General features: G+C 42.7%; 1 protein-coding gene across 4 annotated transcripts in view; it reads left to right on the top strand.

Annotated features, from left to right (window-relative positions):
• Positions 1 to 17,693, top strand: part of INPP5A (inositol polyphosphate-5-phosphatase A) — a 239,861-nt gene that overhangs the window by 29,557 nt on the left and 192,611 nt on the right. Inside the window, exon 1 of one of the 4 annotated variants that reach the window (XM_083741102.1) lies at positions 5,382 to 5,409. The exons of the other annotated variants lie outside the window; for them this stretch is intronic. The gene's annotated coding sequence lies outside the window, so the exon portion shown is untranslated. Of the gene's footprint in view, positions 1 to 5,381; positions 5,410 to 17,693 lie in introns of those variants that run through there. 4 annotated transcript variants of the gene reach the window in all.

Below are 17,693 nucleotides of genomic sequence, written 5' to 3'. Positions count from 1 at the left end.
TGAGTTGATTTTAAATTATGCAAATAGTTGGTTAATTGATTTGGCATGGAAAATGGACATCTAATCTCATTGGCACCCTGAAAGTTTGTGGACAGTGGTCTATAACTTATAAACAGGAACAGCCTAGAATAGCCAATGTGGTACCCTCAAGTTGGACCATAATTCCCATTATCCTGACAGGTGGGGATGCCGGCTGGGGATGATGGGAGTCCAACAACATCCAGAGGTTACCATGTTGGCTGCTCCTGGACTAAAGGTTGATTGGATCCCCAAAGATGGCTGATATGAAAACTTTAATAAAGTTAATGTGATGTACCATGTAAAAAATGACCACAGCTCAATGGTTTGTCTCTAAAGCTTGCTATGTATCTCCAGCTAGGAAGTGTGGGCAGTGCTGAGCTAAATGAACCAATGGTTTGATTTTGAGACAGCAGAGCCTTTTATAGAGCGACTCCTTATAATTTCCCCCGTTTTAGTGCTGATTCAAACCATGCTCTTCCAAAGAACAATGGTGCATAACTTAAGCTTTGAGTTCTCAATGCATATTACAAACTAAATGTAAAGTTATTCATCTAGTAAATAAATGCAAATATAAAGCTGCTATGGGCATGGCTAAATCCATAGCTATGTACCTGGGTGCACCCAGTTATTGTGCTGCTGCCCTAAAAAATATTGTTTGGGGATGAGTAATGGGCAAACTCCATGGTAGTCTTTTTGTAAGCAGTTGGAAAAATTATACAGCCAGGTTCAATTGCATGGTTATTTTTCTCATACACAAGTTAACTCTTTCCCAGTAATCGACTTAACACACTTTTTAGATCTTGTCTGTGGGTGTTTAAAGACTTCACACACTTTGTTTTTCAAGACATCAATCTTGAATGACTTGGGCTGCTTATTTTTAATCACAGTGAAATAGTTTTGTTAAGTGTTACAGCTGAACACCTCGACTGAATTGTTCCTGGTGTCTTAATCTGTGCAAGCCTTTAAGTGGGCTTTAGAAACTCATCTGATCTGTGCTGCTTTTTTCTTAAAGGGTTTTAATTGCTGTGGTTTTCAAAATTGCCGTTCTGTTTGAAGGCTTTATGCTAACTTACATGCATAATCAGGAGAGTTTCAGTTAGCTGCTGCTTTCTTGTACTGTGTGCTAAGATTAGTTTGGTGACTTTCTTCTTTTTTGAAAAAATGTATTTTGTATTGTGTTAAGTAAACCACCTTGGGAAGGCTAGGCCCTAAGAAATTACCTAAAAGTTACATTTCTAAATAAAATAAATAAAAACAGTCTAGCTGCCAACAAAGAGGAAAAACGATTGCAGTGTCCTCCATGCATCTGCTTTTGCAGACTCTTCATTTCAGTGGGATTTGTGCAAGAGATTTGAGCAACTCCATTCAGACTGGTTTAAGCAAGGAATAGGGAACAGGTGATCACTGGACTGCAGCTCCCATCAGCTCTGACCATTGGCCATAGTGACTAGGGCTGATGGGAGTTGAAGTCCAACAGCTGGAGGACCATGAGTTCCCCACATCTGGTTAAAGGCCAGAGTAGCTATTAAGAGGGCAGTCCCTTTGTATGTTTGCTCAGCAGTATGTGTCTTTGTTTCTAATGGAGCCTACTCTTAGGTAGACTCCTAAAATTGTAGAGTTGAAAAGGGACCACAGGGGCCATCTAGTCCAACCCCCTGCAATGCAGGAATCTTTATGCTCAATGTGGGGCTTGATTGAACCCACGACCCTGAGATTTAGAGTCTCATGCAATTTAACAACAGGCAAATAGTGAAATGCACATTCGGCAGCTTCCAGGGATATGCTTCATGCTGGTCTGTACACAAGTGTGCGCAATGCATGTCTGCAAAATAAATTGAAACCTCTCTTAGAGCCAGGCTTACAGACAGGACACGTCCATCAAAAATTGGCCACTGAGCAATGCTTTTCACATCCTCCTGGGCCATCTTTCTACTTACTAAACGCAGCACGTTTCCCCCACCTGCTGTTCAGTAACAACAGATCATCTTGTTGGAAGCTTCAGCACTGTTTCAGAAATCATAATTTGGCCACTGATGACCAAATCATAAGGGTTTATGTTGGGGGGGAGGCTACATTCTCCCACGAGTTACCATTCAATCCCATATATCTTTCCACAGAAGTAAATCCCATGGAGTTCAGTGAGGCTTACCGCCTCACTGAAGTAGGCATAGGATTGCAGCTCTAGTCTCTTCACTAGCGAAGAACAAACCCTGTTTTGCCAAGAGGATTATGAGCAGCCAGATTTGTCTTCCGTGTTTATCTGCCTTTGCCGTGGTGCAGGAGGACTGCCCACTGTCTGACAAACTTCAGAATACTGCATATGAAAGAGTCTTGTCGGATGCACTTCAAACAATTGCAGCGGTGCTGGCAGCTCAAAAACAGGGCTGACCAATGTAAACGTTGTCATCAGTTTTTTCCAAGAGTGTAGATTATATCTGTAAGACGTTTGCTTTCTCGGATCTGGAAGTAGAAAAGGCAAAGCACATTACACAATGGTGAATAGACTTTGAATAATATTTGATTTGAAGTGCAACCCGAAACACGCTTACCAAGGAGGGAGCTCAGTGGAACGTGTTTGGACTTACTTCTAGGCACAGGGATTATATGGTTGGTCTGCTGAATCCACCTAAACAGCAGCTCCTTGAATAAAAGGAGGATGCTGATTTCATGGGGATCTTAGTTCCTGTTGGCTAAGAATTCATCCCCTTGGCTTTACTCAAAGGCGCATTACCTAGATTGCCACTGCAAGTGTTGTCATCAAACATGGTTGCTATGTGACACCGGGTTCACATTGCAATGGCAATGGAGGCAATGGTAAATAGTGTGGTAACTTTTGCTGTCAACAGTGTGTCTCTCATTAGAGAGTCTGGATGAGCCTCGTGATTCTTTGCATAAGTTAACCACTGCAACGTGGCTCCCTGGATGCGTCAAATCTAATTTTTTGTTTCTTGTGGGAGCCACATTATGCTAGCGGTATATCAGCGGCATTGGACCTGATTCATACGTTGAGCTAGGTTGTTGTGTAATGCAGTCCTCTAGGGCTTCAACACCTCAGCTATGCCTATGTGGGAAACATTTGTCGTGAAAGGACTCCTTTTAATAGCCCTCCTGCCTGTGCAAAGTGGGACTCTCTTACCCTTCTCTCAGTCATGCTAGCACTGCATGTCTGGTGGGAGTTGCTTGTTTGAGAGCACCCTGTGCATATTTCAGGCCCTCTGCTTGAATTGGCTCCTTGAGAATTGATATCTATGCCGATCACTCACTTTCCAAGATGAGTAGTCTATAAATACCTTTTCAAGTCTGCCTTAATTCTGTGGTTTGGTGTTTGTTATATTTGGTATTTTGGCTTTGTTTCTTGTGTGTAGTGACAGAAAGTCGGTGATGAATAGATTTGTTGCCTGCTTTTTTACCCTTAACCAATAACAATCACAAAAACCCAATTTAAGAATCCTTCAAATGGTGGGTGCACAGCCATCCGCTCAGCATGGAGGCAGCACATAGCACCATTCAGCAGCACCCGAAAGCAGAAAAGTGTAATGCGCGCTCTGTGTGGGGCTACCCTTAAAGGCAGTTGAGAGGCTGCAACGGCTCCTAAAATCCTGAGTGCTTCTAAGGCAGGCATAGGCAAACTTGGCCCTCCAGATGTTTTGGAACTACAACTCCCATCATCCCTAGCTAACAGGACCAGTGGTCAGAGATGATGGGAATTGTAGTCCCAAAATAATCTGGAGGGACCGAGTTTGCCTATGCCTGGTCTAAGGCATTCATGTAACACGAGTTCTGATAGATATGCACTGCTCTGAATCCAATTCAAGGTGTTAATGTTAGTCATAATCAACTTGGAGCTCAAATGCTTGAGGAAGGGCCTCCCACTATAACAACCTGACAGAGCATTAAGAGATAAAGGACAGGCTCTTCTTGTCGTCTCACTGTTGGGAGAAGCGCATTGTGGACCATATATATCCTTCTCTGTGGTGGCACCTCGGTTGTGGAATTCCTTCCCCCTCGAGGTAGAAATGGTGCCGTCGTTGGTTATTTTGTTAGTGCCAGATAGGAGCATATATATTTACACAGGTCTTTGAGGGGAGGGGAGACTGATTTTCCAGTTATAAAATAGTTGTTTTCTGTTATTATAGTTATGGCATCATGTTTTAATTGATGATTTAATTGTTGTGGATTTATATATATATATAGTGTTGCCTTTATAACTGCTATTTTGGGTGTGTGTTTGTGGTGTGGTTTGTTTTTTATCATGTGACACCGGGACCAGGAACTGATTTGTTTAATGTAAATAAAAAAGATAGGTAGAAGGACAACCTGTTAAAAACAAAAACAAAAAGTGACCATAATTGCTCTATAGTTGTCAAAAATCAACCCATGGGAAGAAAGGAGTTTGTGTAAGATGACCTATAAATTCATGGATTTAGCTGCACCCTCTACAGTGAATTGAGATTTATCAGAGTTTGTAAATGTGCAATTAATTATTGCACAATCGAAATAGAACCTACCTACCTACCTACCTACCTTCCTTCCTTCCTTCCTTCCTTCCTTCCTTCCTTCCTTCCTTCGAATAACAGAAAGCTCCAGTGATTCAGATAGGGTGGTCTAAATGACCAGCTTCATTGTAATGAATGGATGGGAACTTCCCTTTAGTCTCCCAAGGAGAAACTGAGTCTATATCTGTGGTACAGGATTGGGGAACTTGTGGATCTCCAGATGTTGTTGGACTTTACTTCCCATCATCCTTGCCCATTGGCCATGGCTGGCTGGGGCTGATGAGAGGTTAGCCCACAAGGTCCCTGTCTCTGACGTAGAGGGTTCACTTATGGAAATGCAGCCTTACTGATGTATGGGATAATGCAGTGCACTTCCGGCTACTTGTGGCTCTTAGCGAGCTATGCATTGTTATCATCATTAGCTTATAAAGCCTTCCTTAAATGTTGACTATCTGAAGGAGTTGTTCATGGTTGCACTAAGTATATTGCCTTCTCTTGTGGATTTTAGCTATAAAGTGGTACCTAAGCTTTCTGAGATAGGGTGTAGCATGCAACTGTAAGCATTGGTCCAAAATGTTACGGTGGCTGAAGGTTGTGTTGTTGAATTAGCTTTTTAGTCTGTGTGGGTCCTTTCTTTTGAAATACAAAGTTGTTCCCAAGTTCTGGAACAATTGGCAGCCTAACAGTTCTCACATTGAGCCTCTGTAAGTTATTTTTGCTGTGGGTGTATTTATGAAATGTCACATGTTGGGCCTCTTTCAGAATTATTTGGTTTGGTCTGAGATCAAGTTTAATTCTGAACTAATGGTGAAAAAGGCTTCAACAAATGTAGTTTCTTTTTTTTTTAAAAAAAAAAAAGATCCTCTTTTGTGCAGATAAATAACCCACTAAGGTATGTGTTGATTTTCTTTTCAATAACAAAATGTCGGCTTCTAACAACAATACACAAATGTATTTACTTTAATGCTACAGATATCTGTAATAGCAGGTGGAAAGGTCAAATGGAACTAAGTAAATATTGGTATATAGAATTAACAAAATAACCAGCATTTCTCATTTTCTTTAGTTATATCTTCTTATGGATTTGGGATTAAGATTTAGAAGTTGAATCTTCCTAAGAGTGATGCATGTCTACTCAGCAGTACGTTCGAGTGACTTTATAGTAATAATAATTTATTATTTGTACCCCACCCATCTGGCTGGGTTTCCCCAGCCACTCTGGGCGGCTTCCAACAAAGATTAAAAATGCATTAATGGGCCTTATTGCCACGTAAATGGGTATAAGGCTGCAATAGAAGCAAAGAATCTAGGAGTTAATTTAGGAGCAGTGTTCAAAACTTCCATTGTTCTAGGCCAGGGATCAGCAAACCTTTTCAGCAGGGGGCCAGTCCACTGTCCCTCAGACCTTGTAGGGGGCCAGACTAGATTTTGGGGGGGAAATGAACAAATTCCTCTGCCCCACAAATAACCCAGAGATACATTTTAAATAAAAGCACACATTTTACTCATGTAAAAACACGCTGATTCCCGGACCGTCTGCGGGCCGGGTTTAGAAGTTGATTGGGCCAGATCCGGCCCCCGGGCCTTAGTTTGCCTACCCATGTTATCGGCTCATTTTGTGACAGGGAATTTCATCAGCGTGAGCAGTTTCTGAGTTCTGGACGCAGTACTGCGCCTAAGGTGTCAGATTAAAACTGCAGAGTGGAAAGAAAGGAAGACCTTTTCCTGCCTCCCCACTTCAAGCTCAAATCTGAAGACTGGAGAAGAAGACCCTCTTAAAAATATTAGGGGGGTGGGCAGGGGAAGGACTAGAGCATGTGAAAATGAACATAATATTTTAGCTGCAGTTCATTCATTTTCAGCTTAATATTATTGTTATCAAAATAAAGTGTGCCTAGACATTCTGTTGTTGTGCCCATGACCTAGGTTAAAGGCACCATTTAGCTCCTCGCTTTCATATCTCGGTTTCTAGCACTGTTTAGGAGGGAGGGGATTTGGTGCTATCAGAAGAGTAGTTTTAAATTTAGTTTGGAAATTTCCTTAATGGGAAAAGTGTAGTTCCAGTACAGTTCTAAAATGTTACTTTATGAAATGCACTTCCTTGTCGAAAAGAAGAATATAGATTGCCTTATTAAAAACAGGATATCTCTTAATAGCCAGGTTTAAATATATTTTCCTCCCTTCCTCCTGCTTCCTCTTCCTTATGCAAGTAAATGCAGATGAAACACGTTTAGGCTCAGTTGAAGCCAATCAAGGATTTGGAGCTGATCAAGCCGAATTAAGCACTTAAATTCTATAGATTTCAGTGCCAGCAGGGGTGGAGAGATAGTGAAAAACATTGTGTGTGGACAGGGCTTCAACGTTAACTGAAATATGTGCACAGCTATAGCTTTCACCACAGTCAAGGACAGATATGCACCTTGTTTGCGGCACATGAGATGTGCACAATGCGCCGTGTATCCATGCGTGTGGAAGTCACTGATGCCCAAGTATCTGTCCCACATGAGACCTGTGCCACACGGAAAGGTGACTGAGGCATGTGTCGCTGCGGCAAGTACACTCCAGCCACAGCTGCCAGCTGAGCATCCAGTAGCAATGCCAAAACTCTGAACTCCATCCCATAGAGACTGTGATGTGGGGATTAGCTGGACCAACTGTCTGGGTTAAGCAATTCATAAGGCAGCTTTCTGTGTGCTCCATACATACAGCTTCACTCCTATTAAAATGTAAGGCAAGCCCGATACAGTCTTGGTACCTTCATATTGGGATTACCGCTGAGGGAATAAGCTCAGTGGACATGAGCTCTAAGGAGAGAGGCAAGTGGTTGCTTTTCTTTGCTTCAGCGACCAGCAGGAGTCTGGAGTAGAAAGCCCAGGTACGGCCATGGTTGCTGTAGTGCTTCAAACTGACATCCGAAACTCCTGGGGCAGGAGACTGTCTCTGCAGATCCCCAAGCCTGAATAGCAGTAGCATCTCTCTTTTGCTTGATCGCGGGCATGAGCTCCCACAAGTACTGCTTGAGTGATGGGTGTGGGCTGAAGTCCGAGCTAAGGAGTATGGCTGCCCATAACTAAGCAGTTGCATTGGCCATACACAAATGCCTTCAGATTCAAGGAACCTAGGAAGCCTTATGCCTTATAGCATTGGTCCAGTTTGCTCAGTATTGTCTGCATGGTTTTTCCATGTTTTATTGGAATTCTGAAATGGTTATTCAGGCCTACTGCAATAGCAGCGGGTGGGGCAGTAGCACGTCCCTGGCCCCCGGCCCGGCATAAATTTGGGTTACTGAGAGGAGTGAGATTTGTGCAGTGCAAACATACTGTTTAGACGGGCACAGGATTGGCAAACCATGCTGAACTCGCCGTAGCCTCACAGCTTCCCCTTTTTCTCTTGGAAAGTGGTGCCAAGGAAGGGAGCTCAGGTAAGCGCCACTACCCAGCCAACTACTTCTGCATGGATTGCAGGAGTGAAAAGTCATTTCAGTTTTCAAGGAGCCCAGGTCAAACTTCTAGGTGGCTTGCGTTATGTAGGGCTGGAAATAATTCAGCTTTCCTAGATTCCAACATTTAGTCTTACCTTTGGGTAAGTGTCATTGAACATAGTGGAACTTATTTCTGAGTAAGAATGCATAGGATTTCCCCTGTTGGGTTTCCAGGTGATCAAATGCTTGGAATTTTAGTGGTCCTAGCATTAAAGGGAAGATCTCAGTTGCTCTTCTGTGCTGTGATTTATTTTGAATATTTACAACCATTTTTGTTTATTATTATTATTATTATTACTACTATTATTATTACCCCGCCCATCTGGCTGGGTTTCCGCAGCCACTCTGGGTGGCTCCTAACAGAATTAAAAGCACAATAAACCATCAAACATTAAAAACTTCCCTAAACAGGGCTGCCTTCTAAAAGTCAGTTAGTTGTTTATTTCCTTCACATCTGATGGGAGGGCGTTCCACAGGGCTGGCACCACCACCGAGAAGGCCCTCTGCCTGGTTAAAGGTAGCTAACCTCACAAGGTGACTTCCATACAGTATTAAAATTTGAAAAATATCCCCTAATGCATGGGGAACCCTAAAACTAGTGGCTGGATCCCGCCCAATCGCCTTCTAAATCCGGCCCCCGGACAGTCCAGGAATCAGCGTGTTTTTACATGAGTAGAATGTGTCCTTTTATTTAAAATGCATCTCTGGGTTATTTGTGGGGCATAGGAATTCATTCATCCCCCCCCCCAAATCTAGTCTGGCAAGGTATGAGGGACAGTGGACTGGCCCCCGGCTGATAAAGTTTGCTGACCCCTGGGGATGACCAAATATAGAGACAAAAACTTATTGAATGTTTGTCTCATTCCTGTTTCACTTTGACGAGTTCTTCCTTTGCCAGTGTTTAGTTCCTTTTAATTTCAGCCGCGAGTCTCTGGAAGTGTAATTCATTGAAGATCATCAGCTGAGTGATGCATAGGAGCGATTGGGACTGGTGGCTGTGCCATGGATATACTTTTGTGCAGTGTGGGAGTTCAGGACTCAGAAGTGAACAGTCACAAGTGGATCACACAAAAACTGTTTTTTAAGAGCCTGCATTAGGTGGCTATTCACTGTGCCTCCAGTGATTGGGCTGTTAATTTTATGTTTGGTTGTAAGAAAAGTGTACTTCTCAGGGTAAGTGAATGAACAGGCTCAGTTTGTAATAAGTGGGAGTGCGGTAAAATAATTCTGTAATGTGTAGTTTGAGATCAACATATTGGGAGCAAACCCTGCTAGATGAAAACTTCTAAACCGAAGGTTATTTGGAACTCTCTTCCCTGGTTTGTGAGACAGGAGAGTTGAATGGAAGCATTTTAAAATACCGGTAAGTGCTTCTTTAAAATAAAGAGTACATTATACTAATTTGTGGTCATTGCAATAGCTTTAGGACTGGAGGGAATGGGGAGCTATTCTTACTTTAGAAAATTAAGCCAACTCCACAGCTAGCACATTTCAGTATCCAAGACTGGAAAACAAACAAATGTCAGAGCAAGTACACATGCTCCCTGTAAAATACTGTGATATCAAAAAAATACTGAGTCTCCACTGGAATGTACAAATCTTTCACTTTGGCATTATTCCAGCAAGAGCCTTTGGGGTTTCATATTCACTGCCGTTTTCCAGCAAAGCTTACACCATCTGACATGGTACATAATTGTTTTTTTAGCTTTTGTTGACTAATATTTCCTTCCTTGCCAATCTATATTTAGCGTTTAAATACACTCGCTGTTGCATGCAAGTAAACAGTGCTGTCTTTTTCCATAGGAAGGAAACATCTTTCCATATGGATAAGAGCAAATGCCTGAGCAGGGTTTCCTGGGGAAACTGATATTCCCTCTAACCAGACAGTTGCTTTGAACTTCAGAGCAATATTAAGAAAAGATGCCCCCCCCCCATTGTGTAAGCAGAGAAGTCTAACCGTAGTTTCTTTATTCTCCTCTGTACAGTTTTTTTGTTAGGGTTGTGCGTGCCGTATTTTAAGCTGTAGTAAAGTTCTGGAAAAGATGTGAAAGGATTTCACTTTTGTATCATGCCCATATCTACCAAAATGTGAAATCGGGCCACATGTCCCTGGATCTGAATGCCCTGCTTTCTAGAACGATTGATTGATTGGATTTCTTGGCCACCTTTCGCCATAAGCTCCCAGCTTGGGTTGCAACAATATAATCCTATATTTCTAAGAGCAAAGCAAGCAAGTGAAACAGATCCAAACAAAAAGAGAATAGCAAAGGTAGAGAAAAGAGTGGTCGATCCCACAAAAACCGACTTGCCACAGTTGCCGAAGGTGTCTCTTCAGCATAGAGAAGCTGTGCAATAATTATGCAATAATTATGTAGCGAGGGGTAGCTACACAAGATAGGGGCTGCCACAGAGAAAGCCCTGTCATGGGCTGCAGTCCCCTTGGTGGAACTCCTAAAAAGGCCCACCGCTGGTCCTGCAGCTACTTTCTTACCCCTGTCAGCTCTTTAGTTTTGGATGCCATATTATGCAAAATGACTTGAAGGAGGAAATCAGGCTCTGTGTCTCAAAATGGCTGCAAGCATGACAGCCCCTGTAGGAAATGCTGAATAACATTTGTGCTTAACGCAGCTCATGCCCGCATGCATCTCCTGTCCTGTTGGTTGGTGTTTATTGTGGTAACATGTGCAGAAGGAAAATAATTATTTACCAGCCTGCTGGCCTTTGCTGTTCTACTGAACCATAGAAATACATTTTACAAACATTGACTATGGTTAACTTGCTTGATCTCTTTCTGCAGCCATTCCATCACACAATGACTGTTCTCAATTATGTTTTGAGAAGAGATCAGTGTGAAGGAGAGATGAGTTTAGTGAATACATTTAGCGTGGGTATATCACATGAGGGCAATAAAACTTCATGCTGAATGGTCCTTTCTAGAACAGTTTGCTGCTTAGGGGAGGGAATCCCTTTTTTCAAAAAATGTCAGACGGCTCAAAGGAGTCCATTAACAAGCCATCTATTATTTGATATAAAGTACATTGCCAATTTGATTACAATGCTTAAGTTTAAATTAACAATTCATAGTTGCACCATAATAAAGTGGCTCCAATTCAAACATAGCAATGGCGGTTTTGAGGGAAGGAAGCCTCAGGGTTTCACATTTGCTCCTCTATGCTGGCTGTTCTTCCCCAGCCTATTACCATCTTAATGATGGTTAAGGGCAGGCTTCCTCAAACTCGGCCCTCGAGATGTTTTTGGCCTACAACTCCCATGATCCCTAGCTAGCAGGACCAGTGGTCAGTGATGATGGGAACTGTAGTCCCAAAGCATCTGGAGGGCCGAATTTGCCTATGCTTGGTTTAAGGGCCACTTGAGACCTTATATCCCTGCCCCAGTCACTGAGGTTTTGCAGGGAGTTGCTGTTCATGGTCCCTTATGGCTTATAATCATTGGCTCACATCCACCAGGAGCTGTGCATTCAGTATTGTGGGACCAACCTGGCTGTGAGATCAGGCAGACCCTCTCCTTGTTGAAGACTTTCAAAACAAAAAATCACCAGACGTGTTAAGTAAGTTTTTCTGATTTTATGGCTAATCTCAGTTGATTTTATTCTTCATTGGACACCACTTAGAACCTACACTATTAAATAGATTGTTGAAAGAAATAAAAATATTACAGAGGTATAACACAGAAATCAGGAGGAAAAAGGTGGAGGTTAACTGGCACTCTACAACCACCACAGCTTGCCATGCTTGGACAGGCAATTTGTGGGGGGAGTCCTCCCAAGTCTGTTTTATCTCTGATCTTAAATGTGCATGTAGTCTACCTCCCTTTCCCCTGTCAAAGGTTTCTCTGGACTTGGAAGTGCAGCCCCTGTTTTCACGGCAACCAGGCAATTCCTCCCTTTCTCTTCTGGTCCAGCGACACAGTGGATTTGTAGCTGTCATCCAGACAACAAGACCATTGCTACCCATATCTCTCATTTGATGGGATTTTCTGATGCTCCTTCTTGTAGGTGATGGCCTGGCAGGTGATGGCTGTGGAGCACCACGGTTCCTTACATTTGGGGGTGACTTCTGGACCGCTGTCATAAACTGATGTTCATGCTAGCTGTTGCTTCCTCTTAACCATGGATTGTCAACCAGCTTCAAACCTTGGTTATGATAGAAACTTGGCTTAGTATTAATAAAGGTTAAGGTTGGGGCAGACGTAGGCTTGGGTGGCAAGTTACCATCGCCATCTTGCTGCAGGTACATGGGTCTTCTTGCTGTGGTCCCAGCAAGATGCCCGGGTCAGGGCAGAAGAGCCCCTGCTATTGCTTGCAAAATGGATTCCACATAAAGCTACTCTGGTGTAGCCCTCACTTTCACCATGCAGCGGCCATTTGCATGTAGCAAGGGAGTTGGGACCATCTATTTGCTTTCTATGGGTTCCTCTGCTGAAGTTGAGGAGTCTTCCTCTTTGTCTGCCAACCAAGTTGGAGAAGGAGATCATGCTTCAGCGCTGCTATCCGTAAGCATGCTTCACTTGGAAGTGAATTAGTTTTGAAATCAATGTGGCTTCCATCCAAGCAAATGTGTGTTTGGCTGGAGTATTAAAATGGCTTGAGTTCAAATGCTTTGGCTTTTAACTGGCTTGTGGATTGAGGGCCATGTCTGTTATACGCCTTGTTAAATTGGGACATGACCTTTAAAAAATGTAATAAGCTGACTTTGTTTTCGGCCCAGTCCTCCAAGTTAACTTGCATACCCGCTGGTCATTGCAGCATTCCGTTTTACAGATGCAGTTTATACTTGCGCCGTTTCCCAAGAAAAGTCTTCTGTTGATGTTAGTGCTCCAAGGATCCTGCCCTTCAGTTGTTTCAAGGTGTGAGCCCTACCTTTTCTCCCTGGGCTTATCTCCCTTATCTCTGCCGTTTAGCTGTTTGTGCCTTAGGTGTGGCTGTGGTGGTTTCTTCTCCATCTTTGAACTTGGCCCTTGGCTTTTCTTGTTCCCTTTAATTTTCTTTCTGCGCTGGCGTTCCTTCAGCTTTGCTCTCTCTCAGGCAGTGCTATTTTTTTGCTAGGAGGTGCCAGAACTCGCCATGAACACCTTCCTTGTTCTCTTAGAATGGCAGTGGCACCCACCTGAGAGGTTCCGGCAATTAACAGCTGACAAAAGCCCTGCTCTTAGGGTCATGTTAACCAGCAAGGCCCTGTCTTCTTATTACAAATTCGTGAAGAGGAAACATGTTGCAGCGTGATCACTAAGACTGACCTCACTGTTTGTGTGGGTGGGATCATTTGGATAGCCACAGGAACCCGATTGGGTCCCTCGGTTGCTGGGGTAATTCTGGCCAATGGGGTTGAGAGAATTGGCAGCTGGGGGACCTATTTATACCGCTGCACGTTGTGTCGAGCTTCCTTTTAGCACCTCGTGCATCGCATCGCATCACCCGCCCACCCACCCTATATTTAAGGTTCATTATGACCTTGCTATGCCATCGTGGGTCATACGCTTTTGGGACAGGGGCCCGGTAGAAATTTTCCCATTTGGCTGATTGGCTGGTGCCACTTGGGTTTTGCCTGCCGCATAGCAAATCGTCACAGCTTTGTAAGGTTTAGCGGTTAGGCATTGGTTCAAGGTGTGGTGAGGGGAGATTGTGCGATAGGGTATTCCGTTAAAGGAATCCAGGTGCTCACCATGCTTTTGTCCGATCCCCTTCCAGGGGTTAGGGCCACGCCAGAACACCTGGAAGCATTTTGGGGTGAGGTTGCATCTGTGGTAGGACCAATGCTCCCGCAGTATGTTTACCCTTACTGACTTCTGCCAGTGTTCAGTTGTCAGTTTCCCTGCCAATGGTGTAGGCGCAAGTACCGGTAGTCGAACCAATGCCTAAGCAAACCACTCACATTCTGTAATCAATAAAGTTGTGGCCAAAATTATACCAGTAACCTTAAGCTAATATTGGTGTCAACTGTGTCTTTCTTTGGGAGGTCTTGGGGGTCTTCACACGCAACCAGTCCAAGTTTCAATGTTTCCCTCATGGTTCATAGCTGTGTCTGAACCCAGGATCATGGTTAAGGTCTCTCATTCTTAGCCACGACCTGTAACTTAGCAGTCCAACTTTGAGTCGTGGATGAGGCTGTTTTGGCTACATAAGGATCAACTTTTGTAGAATGAGTTTGTGGTGAATAAATAGGATCCTGATAGAGAACTCTGCTGTGACTGTGGTGTCCAACCTCCTGGGAAAGATCTGTCTTGGCCTTCTTCGTGCCTCTATTGTTTCAGCAAACCATATTGGTTTTTGTAATGTTTTGCTCTGTAAGAATTTAATCCATTGTTCTTGGTGGTATGATGGTATTTTATCACCATTTGTGTGTACTGCCTTGAGTGTATTAAATAAAGGATCGATATAAATTATAGAGGGGAAGGTGGGGTGTTTTTTGTTTGTTTTGTTTTGTTTTTAAAATGCACTGCAATATTTAATCTTTGTATTTGTCTTTCTGCTGTGAAACTTTGTTCCATAAATCAGGGCCTAACCTAGGAACTTGAATGCTCTATTTCTTCTATTTTGACAATTTAATTGTGCATACTGGAGGTGTATTTAACATTTCTAAATGCTAGGATCAAACTCTGAACCATTAGCTCCTTATAAGCATAATTTTAAAGATATCCAGATGGTAGTGCTATATCTCTAGGTGTTAAAATTTTCAGATTTCTTCGTCCAGTATTAAATGTGCACAGTCTTTTTTTTAGACAACAAAGCATAGTAGCAACAGATTGCTAAGGACTTATATTTTAAAGATGGCAGAAATAGCAGATGTACTGGACCTGCCAGTTTTACCACATTAAAAGGCTAATATCTTACAGACCTTCAAAACTGAGAAACAGAACAATTAAGTAATATACTTCACCATCCTACACATGTCTACTCAGAAGTCTCATTGAATTCAATGGGGTTTAACCTCAGGCAAATGGGTATAGGAATGTAGCCTAATTCTCTCAGTATTGAAACTTGAGCAGAATGAAAGGGAATCACTGGTTGGGGAAGACGTTTTGGAACTAGATTTGGTAACTTTTCATTAAGATGTTTTGAGTGGGAGCTATGGAAGATATATTTTGTCATGTATTGTTCTTCAGTGAACTTTGGTTGGAGTCTTGTTAAATTTGTTCTCCGGATAAGTTTTCTGTAAAAGGAATTTTCAAAAGGAATTTGTATCCTTTCTGCATCTGTCTATCCTTAAATAGGAGGGTATATATTGTACTTTGTCTTGTCTGCGGGCAGGCAATTGAACTGAATACTCCTTTGGGTTCTTCCCAACGCTATTATATTACATGTGAGCAAGAATGTGAAATACGAAGCGGGCGGTATTGCCATTTAAACCTTGCAATTTTAATGATTCACTTTGTCAGGTTATCAATCCTTTTAAGGTTTCTGGCATGAAGTAGCCAGCCAAAGTACTCTCAAGTCTTGATCTTTCTAGTGCTTATGTATTGCATGATTTCCCAACCAGTTCTATTTCACTTCCCATTTACTTTAAATCAGAAAGCAAAATTCTGATATCAAAGCCTCTAATTACTATATATTAGCTCTCCTTTTTTAAAATAAAAGGTGCTCCTGGAAAGAGTATGAGGGTTCTTGTCCATATACCTGCCCCAGCCTATTTTGTTCACTCCATTGTCATGGAAAGTCCTGTCTGAACTAACACTGACTCATTTAAAATTCAGTAAAACCCAGCCCTTTGTAAAAGCTATTGGCGGCTTAGGATACTGAAAGGTAGGGACTTTCAGTCTCCGCAACGGATCCACAGGACTGAGCTACTATGCTCATTAGGCCTGACACTCTGGAAAGTCCATGCCAATCTTGTTATTAGTAATAAAGAGTTAACTCCAACTTGCACGGTGTGATTTACTGCTTGCTCACTCCTGACAGTCAGGGATGATTGGAGTTGTAGTGAAACATCTGGAGCCACACAATTCACATCTCAGTCTCAAGAAAATGTTATTTTAACCACGAACAGGAGTGTTTACATACAGAGCCTCAAGTGTGCATCGTTCAAAGGGTTACCGCTCGTTTTGTTAATATTACAAACATGCCTTGTATTTGTATGCAACTTTCTTCATAAAGCAATTTTAGGGAAACTTCAAAAGGGGTCAGTAAAGTTTACCCCCTCCTCACTTCTGTATTCTAGTTGCTGGTATTATTTCAGCTTTGTCTAAAAATATATAGTTTTGCTGGGCATGTGAGTGTTGGGAAGTTAAGAAATTAGCTGTGTGTTGTGAAGCATTCTTTGTTTTAGTAACTTAGCAGCTCATGTGGTATCCATGTGCTTGCAGGCCTATTGCTTTATGTTCCTGACCAATATTATAAGCACTCCAAATTTAAAACACACACACACACATGCATAAAATGAGCTAGCATTGGTAGGACTCAGAATTTCATGAAAAGGTCAAAATAGTGTTTAGTTGAAATGAGAGGTGGTGAACTGTGCACATATCCTGTTATTTTAAGAGAGATTCTACATACTTTTGCAGTTCTAAAAAAGAAGCTAGCAGGGACAATGGAGTGGGGGGAGCAACTGGCTGTTCAAGATATGTGTAGTACTGTGTAGAAAAAAGCAAATAAAAGAACCAAAATATTTCTGTTGACTGTGTAAGACAGAGTAGCTCGGGTGTGTGCGCAACAAATGTGGCCCACCAGGCCCTCCCTATCAGGCCCTCAGGATCATCACTTGGCAACGTTTCTTCTCAGGCTGTACCCCTCACTAGTCCTTCTCTGTGCCCTCTTTTATTTGGCTGGAATGTGTCCTTGAACTGCAATACAGTACAGGTTGACGCCATTTTGTGCGAGGGTTCCTTTCCTGGCCACCGCACAAGTCAGCGAAACACACATAAAACTGTTATGCCCCTGTTGTGTATTGAGTCAAAGGATTTTATACCTGTATTATTATTGTCTGTATTTGCATTAGGGTAAAGTAACTGCCTTTTGGTTCCAGAGGGTACAGTTACTATTGGTTCATTTAAGCTGCTGTATTTGGATCCTCTGTCTTATTGGTTTCCTCCAAAAGGCAGGACTGTGATTGCCTGATATTGTTCCCTCCAAAATGTATCCTTTCTAGCTAGTTCCCTGTCCCTATAAATGTAGCTCTCCCCTCTTCAGGTCTTCAGTCTTGTTGCTTTAATAAAGAAGTGTTACTAGAGAACTGTCTCCAGCATATTATGTCAAGAGAGCTGAAATCACAAACCCCACGTCACAACAGCCCCCCAACCCCTGTTCCGCCCTCTTCTGGGTCCAAAAGGACCTTTGTAATGCCATACCTCCCCACAATGGTGGAGGGTGTGCTGTACTTCGCAGCAGCAGAGGACTTTGCTGCACCTCCCTGTGGTGGCAGAGGGTCCCGCCATACCTCCCCGCAGCGGTGGAGGGTGTGCCGCGCTTTCCCACAGCAGCCGAGAGCCTTGACGAGGCTCCCTGCGGCGGTCAACGGCCTTAAAATGTAAAGAAGTAGGAGATTTAATAAAAAATATTAAATAAACTTCCATATAATATATTTAATACATTTTCAACTCATTTAAGAGTAGTTTAATTGATTTGCTAGTCATATTGCATCTGCTTCCCCACTCAGAGGTCTAAGTGGAATCTATGCATGCATAAGCCCCACTGACTTCACCTAAACTTGCATCTCCTTTCCTGGGAGTAAGCCTCATTGAAT

Source organism: Podarcis gaigeae (assembly GCF_964106915.1).
Source record: "Podarcis gaigeae genome assembly, chromosome: 5".
Classification (NCBI taxonomy): Eukaryota; Metazoa; Chordata; class Lepidosauria; order Squamata; family Lacertidae; genus Podarcis; species Podarcis gaigeae.
This window is presented reverse-complemented; position numbering and strand designations above follow the sequence as displayed.